Source organism: Vombatus ursinus, unplaced genomic scaffold (assembly GCF_900497805.2).
Source record: "Vombatus ursinus unplaced genomic scaffold, bare-nosed wombat genome assembly UNPS02014799.1, whole genome shotgun sequence".
In the NCBI taxonomy this organism is placed as follows: Eukaryota; Metazoa; Chordata; class Mammalia; order Diprotodontia; family Vombatidae; genus Vombatus; species Vombatus ursinus.
Genome location: NW_020954577.1, coordinates 46,010,005 through 46,028,974, shown reverse-complemented (window position 1 = coordinate 46,028,974; position 18,970 = coordinate 46,010,005). Strand labels below are relative to the sequence as shown.

The following is an 18,970-nucleotide window of genomic DNA, read 5'->3' as shown; positions in this document are numbered from 1 at the left end:
GAGAACTCTCAGATGAGGAAAGTCCTTCTACCAATGTAGGTCAGTCCTTAGTCAGCAATTTAGTCTTAAAGAACTTCCTAGAGGGAGGGGAGAGGCTCTCTCTTCACTCCTACCCCTTACCTCTGAATAGAATCTTATCTCTGTCTTTTATCTCATTTCAATTGCAGAGGTCTCTGATTTCATCACTCTGGATACTTCCTTTACTCTAGGAGGTCACTTTTTCACCTTCATGACTTAGCACACAGACTGTCTCCTTGAACTACAGTGACCCAGGGTCTGAAGAGGAGTCTTTCTGAACTTAGCTAGTCTAGTCCTCAGGTGACAGACACAGCCTTCTGCTTGGCTAGACTCAAAGCCTCTTCAACTTGGTCATACCTATGGGAAGCTGGAGGGCACCATAGTGCACAAAGTGTTAGACCTGGAATCCGGAGACTCACCTTCCTGAGTCCAAATCTAACCTCAGACACTAGCTGTGGAAACCTGAGCAAGGCACTATATCTATAGCAGCTAGATGGCACTGCAGTGGATAGAGCGCTGGGCCTGAAGTCAAGAAGACTCACTTTCCTGAGTTCAAATCCAGCTTGAGACACTTACTAGCTGTGGAAACGTGAGCAAGTCACTTAGCCCTGTTTCCCTCGGTTTCCTCATCTGTAAAATGAGCTGGAGAGGGAAATGACAAACCACTCTAGTATCTCTGCCAAGAAAATCCCATATGAGGTTATGAAGTCAGACACAACTGAACAACAATGATACCTATCAGATCACAGTAATCTGCTGTTATGTGCACATGATAATAATTATGAGGATGGCAATATTATTAGCAACAACAATAATAGTTATTATTCACACAGTGATTCCAAGTTTGCTGAGCACTTTACATAGGTTCATTAGCCAGTGGATAAAGGGCTAGACTTGGAATTAGAAAGATGTGAGTTCAAATCCTTCCTCAAACACTTAAAAGCTGTGTGACTCTGGGCAAGTCACTTAACTCCTCTCAATCTTAATTTCCCTATTTAAAAAAAATAGGGATAATAAAGGCACCTTTCTCCTACTTGTGAGGACAAAATAAGACATTATATATCAAGTACTATGCAAACCTTAAAGCTTTATATAAATGTTGGTTATTATTACTAATAAACCATTCATTCACTAACCTTCCCCTATGTGTATATAAGCTCCCATTATGTGCAATTTGTTCTACTAGGAGGCAGGGAGAATGAAAAGATCTTGGGTCCTGCCCTCAAGGTGCTTACAACTAAGACAGAATGAAGAGATACATAGAAATAAATATGTTAGAATATAGTCAGTATATAAGAAAAACATAAATGCTATGAGATCATGTTCAGCAGAGGAGATCTGGGAAGGCTTTAAGAGGAGGTGACCTGAACTGGGCTTTCAATAATGAGTATAAACAAGCAGAAATTTGGAGGGAGAACATTTTTAGGCATAACAAATAGCACCATCAAAGGTATGGAAGTGAGATACCATTTAGCTAACAAATTATTTGAAAGAGAATAGGATATGATGAGGCTGAAGGGGGAATAGGAGCCAGATGGTGGAGGACCTCAAACATGAGAGTAAGTCTGATCTTTATTCAGGACAACGGGGAGTTTCGGGAGTAGGAGAATGATAAGAGCAGACCTGGGCATTAGGATACTTTCCCTGACAGTGGCATTTAGGACAAACTGGAAGGGGAAGAAGGCAGGGAGATCTGTTAGGAGACAATTGCAATAGTCCAGGTGAAAGGTAAGGAGGACTTGAATTAGGTGACAGTGGAGTGGACAGATGTGTCATTTTAGAGATACAGTCAATAAGGCCCATTGATTGTTTTATTATGTGGCCTTGGGCAGAGGGAGGGGCCAAAGATGAGTCAAAAGTCCAGAGTAATGGACAGAAATAAAGTCAGAAAAAGGAACAGGCTGGGGTTGGGGGGGGGGGAGGAAGTGGGGAGAGGATGAGGTCAGATCTGTGATTCCTTTGACATGTCAGTGGAATGTCTGGGTGGAGGTGTCCACTAGGCAGTTAGACATGTGAGTATGAAGCTGAAGTGAGATTAGGACTGAAGATGAAGATTGTAACTATACCAACGCTAACTAGCACTTACATAGTGCTTTAAGGTTTACGATGCACTTTAAAAATTGTCTTATTTTATTCTCCCAACAATCTTGAGTGACAGGTTCTATAATCATCCCCATTTTATAAGTGAGGAAACTAAGGCAAACTGAAGTTAAATGACTTGCCAAAAGTCACACAGCTAGTAAGTGTCTGAGGGCGGATTTGAACTCAGGCTTTCCTGACTCCAGGTCCCTTGTTCTAGGTCCCACTGAGCCACCTTAGTGATCGTCATCTTCATAGAGATCACAAGATCAAAGATTTAGACCTGGAAGGGACCTTAGGAGACATCGGGTCCAACCCCTATATTTTACAGGTGAGGAAACTGAGGCCAGAAAGCTTCAGGGACTTGTCCAGGCAATAAGTAGCATAGGTGGGCTACGAACCCACGTCCTCCAACTCTAAATCCGTATCCTTTCCCCCACAATGGAAGTTCTTAATGGGGAATACATGGATAGATTTCAGGGAAAGGGGTTCTGTGAATTTGGGTGGCAAAAAATGGCATTTTTACTTTCACAAACCTTAAACTGAAATTTAGCATTTCCTTTGATTATGAATGTAGACAATGGATTTTTTTTTTGTGAAAGGGGGTAGATAGTCTTTACCAGACTACCTGCCAAAGGGTCCCTGTCATACCAAAAGATGAGGAACCCTGTACTACACCCTTCCAGTTGTGGGAGTGGGTGACAACCTCAAGGAAGAAGGGGCAGAGAAAGAAGAGAAGGGATGTTCTGACAGAGCCTTTAGGAGTGGCTACATGGGAAGGGAAGGGAGCGAAAGAGGGGATATTGAAGGAGATCCAGAAGAATGGATTAGAGAGGTAGGAGAACCAGAAGGCTCATTAAAGAAGCAACAAAAACACAGAAGGCAAAGATCATAGAGTGAAAGCTAGGCAGGACTTCAGAGGTCACTGAGTTACTGTAGAGCTGAGAAAACTGAGGCAGACAGAGGTTATGCGATTTACTCAGGGCCATACAGCCAGTAAGTGTGTGAGACAGGATCTGATCTCAGATCCTCATGGCTCCCAGTCCACGTTCTGTTCACTTAACCAAAGCCTCACCAGTGGTGTCGACCTCAAATGAAATGAGAGCCATGAAACAGTACACAAGGGTCCCTGTGGGCCACATATTAACATTTAAAAATGTAATATGATCTGTGCTTTATTGCATTTTTATTTATTTTGTTAAATAGTTCCCAATTACAAGTGTTGTGGGCTGTAGGCCTCATGCATGAAAGCACCGCTGTATACTACCTAGGAAAATGAAGGCTGGAAAGAAATCATGAGAAGGTGGTTACCTGTAACTTCTGAGAAAGTTGTTTTAGGATTTCTGTGGAAGAAGTATCAGCCCCACATGGCAGCAATGTCCTCCCTCCCATCAGCCAGGTTCACTCATCTTTCCCTGCCTCACCTTGGCAAGGTATATAACCACCTGTGAATTTGTTCCTTTCCGGGCTCACAATCCAGCATTTCTTTAGCCATGAGACTTCACTGGGGATCTGGAGGATCTGACCTCAACACTGACCAAGAAAACAACTCTAAAGTCCCTGCTTATTTTGTTCCCAAGGGAGAGAGTTACTGAGGTTGGGATGGCCAGTGCCATGGTACTCACAGGAGACATTGATTTTATCCATTACAACTGCACTCTAGAATCCCAAGCCAATAAATTATGCTAAGGATGGAAATATGAGCAGAGCTTCCTCAACAACTTTGTGGTCCTGGGCCCCAAAGACAGAATCAAAGATGTGTTGGAAGCCAACAGAAGACGGAGTTTCTGTGGGATTCCCATTACAGAAAATGGCAAGACAGACAGCTACCTAGTGGATATCATCTCTTCTCAGGACATAGACTTTCTCAAGGAGGAAAAGACATCATTTTCTCTTAGGACAGTAAATTCTTAAGAAGGAGGATTTTTTTTTTGTGAGATCATGACAAATGAGGAGGATCTGGCAGTGGCTACTCCAGGGGTCCCAGTAAATGAATTAAATAAAATCCCACAGCTAAAAACAAAAGGAAAACTGCCTCCTGTGAATAAGAATGATGAGCTAGTGGCCATCGTGGTCTGCCCAGACCTGAAAGAGAATAAGCTACTTCTTGACACTGAAGGACACCAAGAAGTAGCTGTTATGTGGACAACCACTGGAACCCATGAGGATGACAAGCTTTACCTAGGTTGGTATCAATGTGGTTGTCCTGGACTTTTCCAAAGCACACCCTAGGTATCAATGTGGTTGTCCTGGACTCTTCCAAAGCACACCCTAGGTATCAATGTGGTTGTCCTGGACTTTTCCAAAGCACACCCTAGGTATCAATGTGGTTGTCCTGGACTTTTCCAAAGCACACCCTAGGTATCAATGTGGTTGTCCTGGACTTTTCCAAAGCACACCCTAAGGTATCAATGTGGTTGTCCTGGACTCTTCCTAAGCACACCCTATCTTCCAAATGAACATTATCATCAAGGAAATCAAAGAGAAGTCCCCCCACGTCTAGGTTATTCATGGCAGCTATACAAGAGAAAGGCCTAATAATGGAATAGTCAACCCTGTAGGTTGGCAAGAGCAGAAAACAGTTCCATATGTATCACTCTGTCACATGAGAAGCACCAAGTGACAGTTATATGTAAGATCAGAATACATATGGTATTATGGTGTTTAAGTCATTGCCAGTGACTGAAAAAACCCTTGATCTTGTGATGATAATGAGGTCTCTATTGGTGGCCACTACTAAGGCCCTAGGTGAGATCCAGCTGAAGAGAAAACATTCAGGTAGTTTCTATGGGAACTTCAATGAAGAGGTCAAAGTCAGAGTGGCTCAAGCTATGCCTGGTACTTTGAAAGACAAAGAATCCATCTACCAGTTGATTCCCAGTTTGACCACTGGCATCCAGTGCTCCAGCTGAGATATGGATGCCAACAGTTCAACACAAGTCAGACTTATGATGTACTCAGGGGAGCTGAAACATGGGAAGATGACATTCTTTGCCCAGTGGAAGCAGTGTCCATGGACACCCCTTATATGAGCAGTCCTTCTGAGAAGTAGGCCAGGTTTTTTCTCCTTTAATAAAAGCTGTATGTTTTGTTTTAAGTCATTTTTGTAGAATGGTAGAGGGGGAATGACAGAATCCAGATTGCAAAGGTCTGAGGAGAGAAGGTAAGAAGAAATGGTGAGAGCTGGTGAGGACAGTCTGTTCAAGAAATGTGGGAATATAAGAAAGAAAGGAGATGGACTGAAATTCAAGGAAGTGGCAGGTTTGAAAAAAGACTTGTGTCTTTATTTCTTAAGAAGAAGAGAGACATTTGCCTACATATGTAGGCAACAAAGAAGGTATCATTGGAGAGGGAAAGATTGTAGATGCAAGAGAGAAGGGATAACAACAATAATGGACTTGATATAGGGTTTTTAAGTTTGCAAAACCCTTTTTATACATTATTTCCTTTGAGCCTTACATAACCCTGTGAAGTAGGCACTGTTAGTTACTATTATTTCTTTTATTTCAAATAAAGAGACCGATTAATCAATAAGCATTTATTAAGCTTACTGTGGAAGGTGCTAGGATTACAAATATAAATACAAAGACTGAAATAATCCCTATGCTCAAAGAGTTTACATTCCATGGTGAGGGAAATTCATAGAGGTCAAGTAATTTGCTTAGGGTCACACAGCTATTGAAGCTCAGAGATAGGATTCAAACCCAGGTCTTTCTGACTCCAAGTGCGGGGCTCTATGCACTATGTCATTTTTGCTTTCTCTTGTTGGTACACTAAGACACCAAAAGAGGTGAATAGGAAGAAAAGAAATCAAACTAAGTAAAGGGGTTAGCTTTGGTCAGAAAGAAAGCCACCCCTTCCTGTGAGATAGGAGAAAATAGAGGAGAACACTGGGAAATTGTGAGGTAAGGCTAAGGGAAATCCAGGGAATTCACGTTGGATAACCTCCATCTTGTTAAAATGAGAGGCAAGGTTATCATCTGAGAGTGAAGGAAGGAAGTTGAGGCCTTAAGAAGAAATGAGAAGTCTAGAAATCAATCAAAAGATTGTCGATCTATGGTGAGGGCCCAGCTAGGAGATTAAGCAGTAAACTTCTGCCCTATGTAGGGAGAAGATATATTTTCTCAACTAAAGAGAATTGTTTTCCTTGTGCTTCTTTGTGACAGCCTGATTCCTGATTCCAAGGATGGATGATTAGGCTGAGAAATTAATTAAGAAAGATTCATACTTTTATGTTACATGTGTAGAAACTGATTTCACCAGTACTGCGAACTCCTGGGTGAGGAAACTCCCTTCTACCAGTGTAGGTTGCCACCTTCTCTGCAAACTTAGAATCTTAGAGAGAGACCTAAAGCACTAAGACCACACAACCAGAATGTGTCATAGGTGAGACTTGAATCCAGATCTTCTGGATTCTAAAGCCAGTTTTCTGCCTTCTGTGCTACCCTGCCTCTCCTGTACTTCAATACATAGTATATGTAGATTACAAATGTAAGATATGTTTCATTAGTTCATTGTCTAAACAGAAAAAGATCAAAGAAAGAGGAAAAGGACTGATATTCATAGCAGCTCTTTTTATAGTACCAAAGGACTAGAAACTAAGAATTGGGGGATGGTTGAACAAATTAGGGTATATGAATGTAATGGACTATTATTGCACTATAACAAATGATAAAAGAGATGGATTCAATGAGCTTCTTAAGAAAAAATCCCCAAGACCAAATAGATTCACAAATAAATTCTACCAAACATTTAAAGAACAATGAATACCAATACTGTATAAAATATTTGGAAAAATAGGCAAAGAAGGAGTCCCACCAAATACAACACGTATATGGTGCTGATGCCCAAACCAAGAAGAGCCAAAACAGAGAAAGAAAATTATAGACCAATTTCCCTAATGAATATTGATGCAAAATTTTTAAATAAAATACTAGCAAAGAGATTCTACCAATATATCACAAGAATCATACACTATAACCAGGTGGGATTTATATCAGGAATGCAGAGCTGGTTCAATATTAGGAAAACTGTCAGTATAATTGGTCATATCAACAACAAAACCAATAGAAATTATATGATTATCTCAATAAATGCAGAAAAAGCCTTTGATAAAAATACAGCACACATTCCTATTAAACAAGAAAGTATAGGATACATGGAGTTTTCCTTAAATGGTAAGTAATATTTCTCTAAAACCATCAGCAAGCATTATATGTAATGGGGATAAGCTAGAAGCCTTCCAAATACAAGCAGGGTGAAGCAAGCATGCCCTTCTATTATTTAATATTATACTAGAAATGTTACCTATAGCAATAAGAGAAGAAAAAGAAATTAAAGAATTAGAATAGGCAATGAGAAAACAAAACTACCACTCTTTACAGATATGATATTATACTGAGAAAATCCTAGAGAATCAAACTTAAAAACTGCTTGATATTATTAACAACTTTAGTAAAGTTACACGATACAAAATAAACCCATATAAATCATCAGCATTTCTATATATTATCAACAAAGTCCAGCAGCAAGAGATAGAAAGAGAAATTCCATTTAAAATAACTGTAGACAATATAAAATACTTGAGAGTCCAGAAACTATATGAACACAACTGAAAAACACTTTTCACATTGTAAGTCAGATCTAAACAGTTGGAAAAATGTTAATTACTTATGGGTAGGCTGAGCCAATATAATAAAAATGACAATTCTACCTAACTTATCTATTTGTTCAGTGCCATACCAATCAAACTATCAAAAAGTTATTTTATAGAGTTAGAAAAAATAATAATAAAATTCATCTGGAAGAACAAAAGTTCAAGGATATCAAGGGAATCAGTGAAAAAAAAATGTGAAGAAAGGTGGTCTAACTATACCAGATTTCAAATTATATTGTAAAACGGTAACTATAAAAACAATCTAGTACTGGCTAAGAAATAGGGTGGTGGATCAGTGGAATAGATTAGGTAAAAATTACATTATAGTAAATGATTATAGTAATTTTGTATATGATAAATCCAAAGATGCAAGCTTTTGGAACAAAAACTCGTTATCTGACAAACAGTATGGCAGGAACTAGGTATAAACCAACATCTCACACAGTACACCAGGATGAGGTCAAAATGGATTTATACATTAAGGGTCATACCTTAAGTAAATTAAGAGAATATTTAATAGTTTATCTGTCAGATTTATGAATAAAGGAAGAATTAAGGAACAAAGAAGATATAGAGAGCACCACAAAATGTAAAATAGATAATTCTGATTATATAAAATTTAAGTTTTTGCACAAACAAAATCAATGCAACCAAAATTATAAGGAAAGCAGAAAACGGGGGAAATTTTTGCAATAGTTATCTTTGATAAAAGCCTCATTTCTCAAGTATATAGAGAACTGAGTCAAATTTATAAAAATACAAGTCATTCCCCATTTGATAAATGCTCAAAGGATATGAACAGGCAGGTTTCAGATAAAGAAATCAAAGCTATCTGTAGTCATATGAAAAAATGCTCTCAATCACTATTGATCAGAGAAATGCAAATTGAAACAACTCTGAGGTACCACTTCACACCTATCAGAGTGGCTAACATAACAAAAAAAGGAAAATATTAGATGTTGGAAGGGGGTGTGGGAAAACTGGGACGCTAATGCATCGTTGGTAGAGTTGTGAACTGATCCAACCACTCTGGAGAGTAATTTGGAACTCTGCCCAAATGGCTATAAAATTGTGCATACCATTTGATCCAGCAATATCACTGCTAGGTCTATATCCCAAAGACATCCAAAAAAAAGGGGAAAAGACCTATTTGTATAAAAATATTTATAAGAGCTCTTTTTATGGGGTAGCTAAGTGGCACAGTGGATAGAGCACCAGCCCTGAAGTCAGAAGGACCTGAGTTCAAATCCGGCCTTAGACCAAACACTTGACACTTACTAGCTGTGTGACCCTGGGCAAGTCACTTAACCCCAATTGCCTTTAAAAAAAAAAAAAAGAGCTCTTTTTGTGTTGGCTAAGAATTGGAAATTAAAGGGATGCCCATCAATTGGGGAATGGCTGAACAACTGCAGCAAATGATTGTAATGGAATGTTATTGTGCTGTAAGAAATGACAAGCAGGATGATTTCAGAAAAACCTAGAAAGACTTACATGAACTGATACATAGTGAACAGAACCAGAACATTGTACACAGTAGCACTAATATTGTTCAATAAAGAAATGTGAAAGGCTTAGCTATTCTCAACAACACAATGATCCAAGACAATCCCAAAGGACTCATTATGAAGCATACTAACCATCTCCAGAGAAAGAACTGATATTGATTGGATACAGACTGCAGCATGCTATTTTTTACTTTCTTTCATTTTTTTCTTTTATTTGAGTCTTCTTGACTAAAGACTAATATGGAAATGTTTTACACAATTACACCTGTATAACCTATATCTGCTTGCTTATCATCTCAGGGAAGTGGGAGGAGAGGGAGGGAAGGATATAATTGGAACTCAGTAATAAACTTTAAATAAAAATGTTTAAAAACTGGGGGGAAAAAGAAATGATGAAAGGGATAGATTCAGAGACACCTGGGAAGACTTGTATAAACTGACACACAGGGAAGTGAGCAGAACCAAGGGAGAATTTATTCAATAACAACAGCATTTTAAAGGCAAACAACTTTGAAAGACTTAATTCTAATTGATTAAATGACCAACCACAATTCCAGAGAGCACCTGGCAGAAAGGTGATAGACTCAAGATACAGAATGAGATGTATTTTTTGGACATGGCCAATAAGGGAATTATTTTGATTGATTATGCATATTTTAAAATGATTTTCTTTTTCTTTTTTCAATTTGTTAGGAGAAGGAAGACAAATAAATGCTTATTAAATGAAATAAAATGAACAATTAAAAAAAACAACCCTGCAGCTGAGAGAGATTAAATCATTTGTCCAAGGGTACATAGCTAGTGTCTAAGAAATAATTTAAACTCAGGTCAGTCATCCTGCCTCCAAATCCAGCACTCTATCTACTTTGCCACTTAGCATCCGTTTAACGTTGGAAGGAGTCTTAGAGATTGTCTAGTACAACTCCTTTAATTTACAGACAAGAAAGGAAAGCAACATGCCCAGGGTATCTATGAGGCAATTATATAACCTGAGATTTGAGCCTAAATCCTCTGACTCCCAATCCAGGACCTTCCCCAGCTACAGTGTAGCTATGATTGAGCAGCTAAATGGAAAAGGGAATCAGCCCCTCTGTCTTGGAGATTTAAATTTGTGAAGATGAGTCTTCCACAATTTCACAATTCCCCTCTCCCCTACTGATTAAATTCCAGGTGCTTGAAATACTGAAGCACATATTATAATTGCTGATGGTGAAAGTCAACACCCACTCAATATAACTGACACATGGCCAAAAAGTTTTGCTTCCACAAGATCTAATCATACATCATTGTGAACACAAGCAATATAAATACACTCTTTCATACTTAGGTCTTCCTTTATAGATATGCGTCATTCAATGACCTACAAACACCCAATTTACAATCCTCCCCCTCACCTCCCACTCCCCATATTGCCCACGCCATGAGCACACAGGCTTGAGAAAATGGAGTCTTGGGAAGTTTTACCCATGGGTGCTTGCTTTTGGAGGCCTTGATGTCACGGGAGGTGAGGTCAGATGTACCCATTACATAAACAGAAATGAATTTAATTAAATTCAGCTGATGTTTATTAGCCACCTACTATGTGCTAGGTATTTGAGATCAAGAGACAAAATGAAAACATTCCTCACCTATTGTACTGGGTTTGGAGTTAAAGGATCTAGGTTTGAATCCTAGCTCTGCTACTCACCTGTATGAATGTGAACTTGGACAAGACATTCAGGTCTCTGCTTCTCTTGTTTCTCATCTATAAAATAAGGCAGTAGCACTAGATGACCTTGATGGTCCCTTCCACACCGAAATCTGTGATTCAATGCTTTTTCTTGTAACTTATAAGATGTTGTTGTTGTTCAATTATTTCAGTCGTGCCTGACTCTTCGTGACCCCATTTGGGGTTTTCTTGGCAAAGATACTTAAGAGGTTGGCCATTTCCTTCTCTAGCTCATATTACAGATGAGGAAACTGAGACAAACAGGGTTAAGTAACTTGCCCAGGGCCACATAGCTAGCAAGTGTTGGAAGCCAGATTTAAATTCGCGAAGATGAGTCTTCCACAATTTCATCACAGCTAATTTGGAAATGATAAACTTTTTCATAAAAACACATAACATTTGGTTAGTATTTTTTGTTTCAGTTCATAGCATTTATTATTTCTACCTCTACAGTATTTGATTCATGCTATTGACCAACAATGGCACAGTTTTGGGGGATTTTTTTGTTTGTTTGTTTTACAAAGCATTGTTACTTAACTTTAATCACATGTCCCATATGTTTGGAGTGATGACAGATTTTAACGTCCATGTGCCTACCCTACCCTCTACACTTTTACAAAACAGCATTTTCAAGACTCTTTTTCAACAAGGCATCTCTCAGGCACAAGTAAAGAATAACACATGATTTCTTGAGAGGCAGCACAACAGAGATAATTTTGTTTGATGGTCCTTTGGTTACTAATAAAATTGAGGCAATAGACAGGGGACTCACTTGTCATTGGTATTCATTCACAATCTTAGGGAAGGATCTAACATAGTGTGCAAGGTAAAAGGGAATCCCTAAAATGGAAGGCTCCTGTTGGTGGATGACATTGTGCTGGTCCATTACACCAAGTGTTGGAATATGGCAGAGACGCCTAAATGAGATACATAACACACAAAAGATCTTGGCCTATCTCTGCAGGAAAACAGGGGAAAGGATGAAGAACATCTATGTTATATGACGTGTATGCTATTGACTTGGACAGACAAGCCAGGGAGCATGATAAAAAGGTGGGCTGATCATGGAATGAGAAAAATGGGCAACCTGTGTTTGTAGTTACTTCCTGGGTAACCATGCAATGTCAAAAGAGCTGGAGAAAAGGTCCTAGGATGCTTGGTGGACTTCCTGAGGAAGACATGGACAAAAATCATAGAAAGGGACAAGCCAAAGGTGGGCTCTTATCCACACCACAGAAGGGGGTACCCACACTGATGAAAACAGAGATCATTTCAAGAAGACCCTAACCATAACAATAACATAGTCAAGACAAACAACTTTAAAAGACTTAAGGACTTTGTCTGATGCACTGACCATTCACAGTTCCAGAGGACTGATGGTGAATGCTACTCATCTCTTGCCAAAAGGTGATGGACTCAAGGTGCAGAATGAGACATACAATTTTGGGCATGGCCAATGAGAGAATGTATTTTCTTTTACTATGTATATTTATTATAAGGGCTATCTTTTCTTTTTTTCCTTGATTGGTGGGGGAGGAATTGTGGGAGGGGAAGAAAATAATTTTTTGTTAGTTGAAAAAGAAGGAAAGAAAAAAGAAGAAATAAGAAACTTTGATAGTACAGATTTTGTGAAACAGTTTAAAAAATTGCTGTAGACCACTGATTGGGAAACACTACCTGAGTGCACACACATGGAAATGACTTTCCAAAATTCTATTTGGCTTGAAAAAATTAGCCAGGTGTGGTGATGCCTGCCTGTAATCCTTGCTTCTGGGGACGCTGAGGCTGATGGATCACTTGAGCTTTGGAATACTGAGCTGCAGTGGGCTAAAGTTAAGTGGGTATTCACACTAAGTCTCACACAAGTATGGTGAATCCCCAAGAGTCGGAGCCATGAGGCCACCTAAGGAGGGGCATTAAATTGGCCCAGGTTAGAAATAAAGCAAGTCAAAACTTTTGTGCTAATTGGTAATGGCATTGGATTTGTGAATGGTCATTGTGCTTCTAGCTTAGCCAAGAAAGGAAGACTGGGAAGGGAAAAGAAGGAAAGAAAAGAAGAGGAGAAGAGAAAAAGTTTATCCTCTACACACCAATTACTGGGCCCACCCCATCTATTCATAGCTACTGTCTTCACCCTCCTCTTTCTGATCTCCACATCACTACCCAAAGAAGATAGAAGAGCACAGCTATCTGTATCACATGCTTACCTACAAAAACAGATTCCCAGAAAGAGCAAACTACCAGGGAATTGACAGTCTAGGAAGATAAATATTAATCTTCTTGTAGTCTTATTGATGGATTTCTATTAGGCCCCACTGATGTCTCTGCGGCCTTGGAACAGGGACAGGATGCTAAAACTAACAATGGCGTCTCCTCCTTATGGACTTCAGCACCGAGGTTCCTCCCTTCCCATCTATTTATTGACAAATTCCAGGGCTAGACTGACCAAAAGACTGAGCGGAGTGTGTTACAGTGTGGGGCACTGCCAATGGGGGCTGCTGCTTTGGCCCATGTTTCATTCTTGCAGCCTTTTACATCTTTTTTAGGAAGCAAAAAGTATGTTTCTTACATCCCAGTTAGCACATGAGTCATAGGGTTTGGAAAAGTTGACTTAAACAAGAGAGGATTTCTATAACCATTGCTCTGTTGAGTAAGAGAAACCTATGAGCTGTGAGATCTAATAGGAAGTGGGAATATGATGAGGAGTTTTGCTGTTGATGCTTTTAACCCTAACTCTATCTGGAATCCAAGGACCTCTCTATCCTTGAAAACAGGGATTGTTCACAGAGGCCAGTCAAGTAAAGTTAACTCACATTTCCAGAGAACTCTATGCTTTACAAATTGCTTTTTCTCATCACAATCCTCTGAGGGACAGGCACTACAGATGGTACCCCAATTTTATAAGTAAGGAAAATGAGACTTTATAGTGACATTTAGGGTCTCACAGGTAGTAAGGAAGCAGAACCAAGACTAAAAACCCATATCAGATCCATATATGCAGACTTAACTTCTCTCCTGAGCAACTTTCTCTCAACACCAGCCACCCATTGGATGTCCTGGAGGTGTTTCAGATTCAACAGAGCCAAAAAGAACCCTTTGTTCCCTAAAACTCATCTTCTTCCAGAGCCGCCTATTTCATTCTTTTTTTTTTTTTTTACCTCAGGCCTGGTTTTTAAATTTTTTTTCACATTTATTTTATTTTTAATTTATGGAATAAAACAAGCATTTCCATAATATTGTATAAGAAAAAAATGATTGCACATAAAACGGCAAATCGATTATGTACAACTTGCCATTCTTTTTAAATATATGATCAAGTTATCATGTAAATTTCTGTTTCTAAGTACACCACCATCCTTTAGGTTACCCAGGTTAGCAACCTCAGAGCCGCCCCTCCTGCCTCAAATAGCCTTGCTCCACATCTTTTTGCATCCCAACTCCTCTCTCTGCTCACATGCTGCTCTCCTTTCGGGCTCTTATCACTTCTCACCTGCACTATTGTCTTAGCCTTCTAATTGGTCTCCCTCCCTCCTTTAATCCAAACTTCATGTAGCTGTCAAACTGATTTTTTTATAAAGCACTATGTATTTATACGTATACATGACAGAATGCAAGCTCCTTAAGGGCAGAGACGACTTCATTTTTTCCCTGTCTCCCCAAGGTGTAGCACAGTTCTTGGTATATAATAATAAATTATTGACAAATTAATAAATGCTCGGTGACTGATTGATTGATATCGCTCCTGACTCCGAGTCTCGGGCTCTTTTTATGATAGCTTCCTCTCTGCTGCTTAGCTTCCTGGGCTGTGTCCAATTAGAGGTACACAGGCTGTTCATCTAAGTCAGATGACCACTTTGGGTAGAGCTCTCCCCATGAAGGGGACAGTCATTTATCAGTGGGAGCCTCCTTCATCCTTCTTTTTTCTGAGAGGTGCATTGCCACCTACACAATTCTTACAGCCCTATTCTGCTTTTTATCTGACCTGCAGGGTTCAGGGGTAAAAGTGATTCAGGCTCAGAGGCTCAGCACATTGCAGAACCAAAAGAACAGAAATCCAAAGAATATGGGGGCCATAATGGCAAAAGTTGTCATCATGACCACATTTCCATTAGATGAGATTTCCCATTGGCATCACCATGACCACATTCCTGTATTGGAAAAAGATTTCTCTGTTTATGTCCCAGACCCTTTAATTTCCAAACCACCTACGCTGGCCCATATCAGAGTGGTAGTAATAACACTATTCAACCCTGATAGATTAGGGTGTCCTAGATCATGAACTCAATAGTTCTGTGGAAAAAGTTAAAGCAAAGGTCTCGACCTATTGCACAGAACTACATTCTTTTTTCTAGGATTTTTGCTCAGTTAGGAAAGTTAGATGTTTGTTTCCAGGCTTGTAAATGATTCCTCTGCATATCTGTGGGCTTGTGCAATCTTCTTTATTTCTCCTCCCTCCGTAAGCCCACAGCCAAGGCCTGTCATGACAGCACTCAACTTGGAATGCTGAGCAATTTTTTCTATGAATTGTCCCTCAATGTGTAAACAGTTCTTGGAAAGAACATGAAATGCCTATTACAAATCCAAACCACATTGGAACTCTGAGATAAAGAAAGGCCTTTTTAATAACCCTTGGAAAAACAAAATTACAAATATTTTTGTAAAGAAATTTCTATCAGAAGTCTACACTTTTTTCTTCTAAACATTCATGGGCAGAGACAGAATGACACAATAGCTCATATATTATCTAGGATCACTGAGCAAGTTACGGACTCCTAGAATATTAAGGGTTAGGAGAGAGTCCAGGAGTCCTCCACCTAGTCTAGCCCTCTCAATTTTCAGATAAGGAAACTGAGGCCCCCAAAGTGGAAGAGACCTTTAGCTGTGTCATCTAGTTACTCATTGATCCAGCTGGGTCTCTATTTGCTAACTAATTATCTCAGTTTATAAACTGTGCAAGGCAAAAATTTTCACTGTGCTCTCACCTCATAAGTAGCACAAAAATGCTACTTAAGGTTAATATTCAAAGCAGGCATTAGAACAGAACAAGCCATGGCATGACTGGAGATGATATGGTATCTTCTCATTCTACCCTCTGATTTCTCCAACTTTAAATCACCACCGCTCTCCTATGCAAATCTTCTGCTCCAACCCAACTGACTTACTTCCACATCCCATCTCAGACACTTAAAACTTACGGCTGTGTGACACTGAATAAATCATTTTGACTCAGTTTCCTCATCTGTAAAATGAGGGGGTTGGATTTGATGATCACTGGAGTGATGATTCTATGAAACAGTGTCAATATAAAACCAAGGTTTCTTAGCTTCTAATAAATAACTTGATTTACCAGTAAGTGATTTTTTAAATTTACATATTATAGTCAATCAGCAAGTATTTATTAAGTGTTTAGCGTATGCTAAGCACTATGTTAAGCACCAGAGGAACAGATACAAGCAAAAAGAGAGTCAGCTTTTTCAATTTTCCTTCATTGGCTATACCTGCTCTTAAATTCCCTTCTTTTCCCCATCCCATCCAAAAAAAAAAATTACTTCTCACCAGGGGTACAGTCAAACAATAAACATTTATTAAGTATCTACCGTGTGCCAGGCACTATGCTAAGTATATTGTCCTTCTTTCTAGAAGAGGATCAATGATATCATGAAGGTGATTGGGTTTAAGTGAGGCAGGGCTTCAAAAGGTCATCAGCCTCACTCTCTCCTCCAGAGTCACGAAAGGCAAGTGGCAAGACAAAAGTCAAGATGTCCAGGAATGGCCCGGGGTGACCTAGGCTTTCCCAAAGTAAGGTCTTTCGAAGGTCTCACTTTGTAACCTTAAAGAACTATATAAACATATAGCAAGTATTAAAGCCTTTCACTTCTTGGCTGGAGCAGTGCCTTACTGTCTTAAATAGTTTCCCTGGCCTAGTCTCTCCACATCTCAGCCAACCTTCAAGATGCCAAAGAAATTTCAAAAAGCTTCCAATGCTCCTCATTACCTCCCCAATGAAATAAAAGCCTGATCCAGCCTAGCTTTCCAGCCCTATTTCATCATATCCCCTTTTACCTACTCTACACTCTGACAAACTGGACTACTTTCCTAGAGATAGAAAAAGAGGCAAAAGATAGACCCTGCCCTCAAGGAGCTTACAATCTAACAGGGGAGACTATAAGCAAACAAATATATACAAAGCAAGCTATATGCAGGATAAATAGGAAATAATTGAGAGGGAAGACACTGGAATTAAGAGGGGTTTGGGGGAAGGCTTCCAGTAGAAGGTGGGATTTTGCGTGGTGAGAAGCCAGGGAGGTCAGAGGGCAGCTAGATGGTGCAGTGGATAGACTGCCAGGTCTGGAATCAGGAAGACTTGAATTCAAATCTGGCCTCAGATACTTATGAGCTGTGAGACCCTGGGCAAGTCATTTAAAGCAGTTTGACTCAGTTTCCTCATCTATAAAGTGAGCTGAAGTAGGAAATGGCAAACCACTCCAGCATCTTTGCCAAGAAAACCCCAAATGGAGTCACAAAGCATCAGACATGACTGGAACGACTAAACAGCAGGGGAGGGGAGGGTCGGGGAGGGGAGGGAAGGCCACGAGTAGACCACAGCTTCCATATGAAGAATTATTTTAATAGACCAAGTATGTCATAGGTTCTCATATTATTTAAGCAACCATATGTTCTAAATAAATAAAATTGTATGTGCATCTTCTTACATAATTTTATAATTGCATGTTATAGATCAACCAACAAGCTTTTGTTGAAGACCTACTATGTGCTGGGTAATGTGCTAGGCTCTTGGGATGCAAAGACAAATGTGAAATAATCCATGTCCTTGAGGAGCTTATATTCTAATAAGGGGAAGTGTCAGGTACCCAGAAAAGCATATGCAACATAGATACTAGATAATGGGGGCAGGGGAGAGGTGAGAAGGCTGGCAGAATCCAGAAAGGTTTTATGTAACAGGTGTCAAGGTGAAGGACTGGATGGAGCTCTGTCCTTAGAATTGGGAATAGCTGGGTTCTAGTTATGCCTCCAACTTTCACTAGTTGTGACCCTGGACAAGTCACTTAGCCTCTCAACATCCCGAGTCGACTCTCTTAAGATCCTTTAGTTTCACACAAGCAAGATAGAGTTTCCATACCAGGAGTCCCCCATGCGGATATAATCACAAATCTGGACAAAGACTGTTTTTTGTCCTTAGGATGCAACAGAGAGTATGGCTGATGCTCTGAAAATCTTTACTTTTGCATTTCTCAACTTTGGAGTGTTTAAGTATGCAATTATAATGAAACACTGCCACAGCTTTTGGTTATAATGTGCTTTTGTGCTGTTTTTAAAATATTTTTCACATAATGCATACGAAGGATTAGAACAGAGAGAACAAACAGAAGCCGAACAGAATATTAATGCAATTTAAAATAATTTACGTTATAGCAAACTTTTTTATTTCAAATAATATTAAATTTCTTACATAGATTCAGGATTCTTAATTTGACTACCAATTTGTAAAGACATTTCCAAGTTCAAAGATTGTTCTGAAATTAAAGTCTTATTTCAAATGCTCGACTTAGTACCAAGGAAATATCTAATATTCCTTTGTGTTCTTTTTATTTATCCCTAAGAATAAAAAGTCTCTGAGCAAAACAATGGTCAGATAGCAATAATAATCCAAAGCATATGCAAATAATTTCAACACTGAAAGCAGAAGAGACTGATAATTGCAGTTATTTGGAAAGAAAAACCTTATTGGACTTTCCAAGGAATTAGATTGGCAACAAGCAATACTTGCTGGCAATGACCTTCCCAAAATGATTAGTGATCCAGGTAGCAAGCTAAGAATCTCAGAGACCAGTCCTGGATGCTTTTATTAATGGGATGTTGCTGATCTAGGTGAATGACATTGTAAACTTTAATGTTTTTGATTTTATATTTAACCAGATCAGAATAATTCCAATGTGATGACAAATCAATAAGGGATGGAAGGAAACATGGGTGTTCTTTTTA

The 18,970-nt window shown here is 39.2% G+C and overlaps 1 pseudogene; it reads left to right on the top strand.

The window, feature by feature from the left end:
• The first annotated feature begins 1,552 nt into the window (after positions 1-1,552).
• LOC114050348 overlaps positions 1,553-18,970 on the top strand; it is a 30,774-nt pseudogene continuing 13,356 nt past the window's right edge.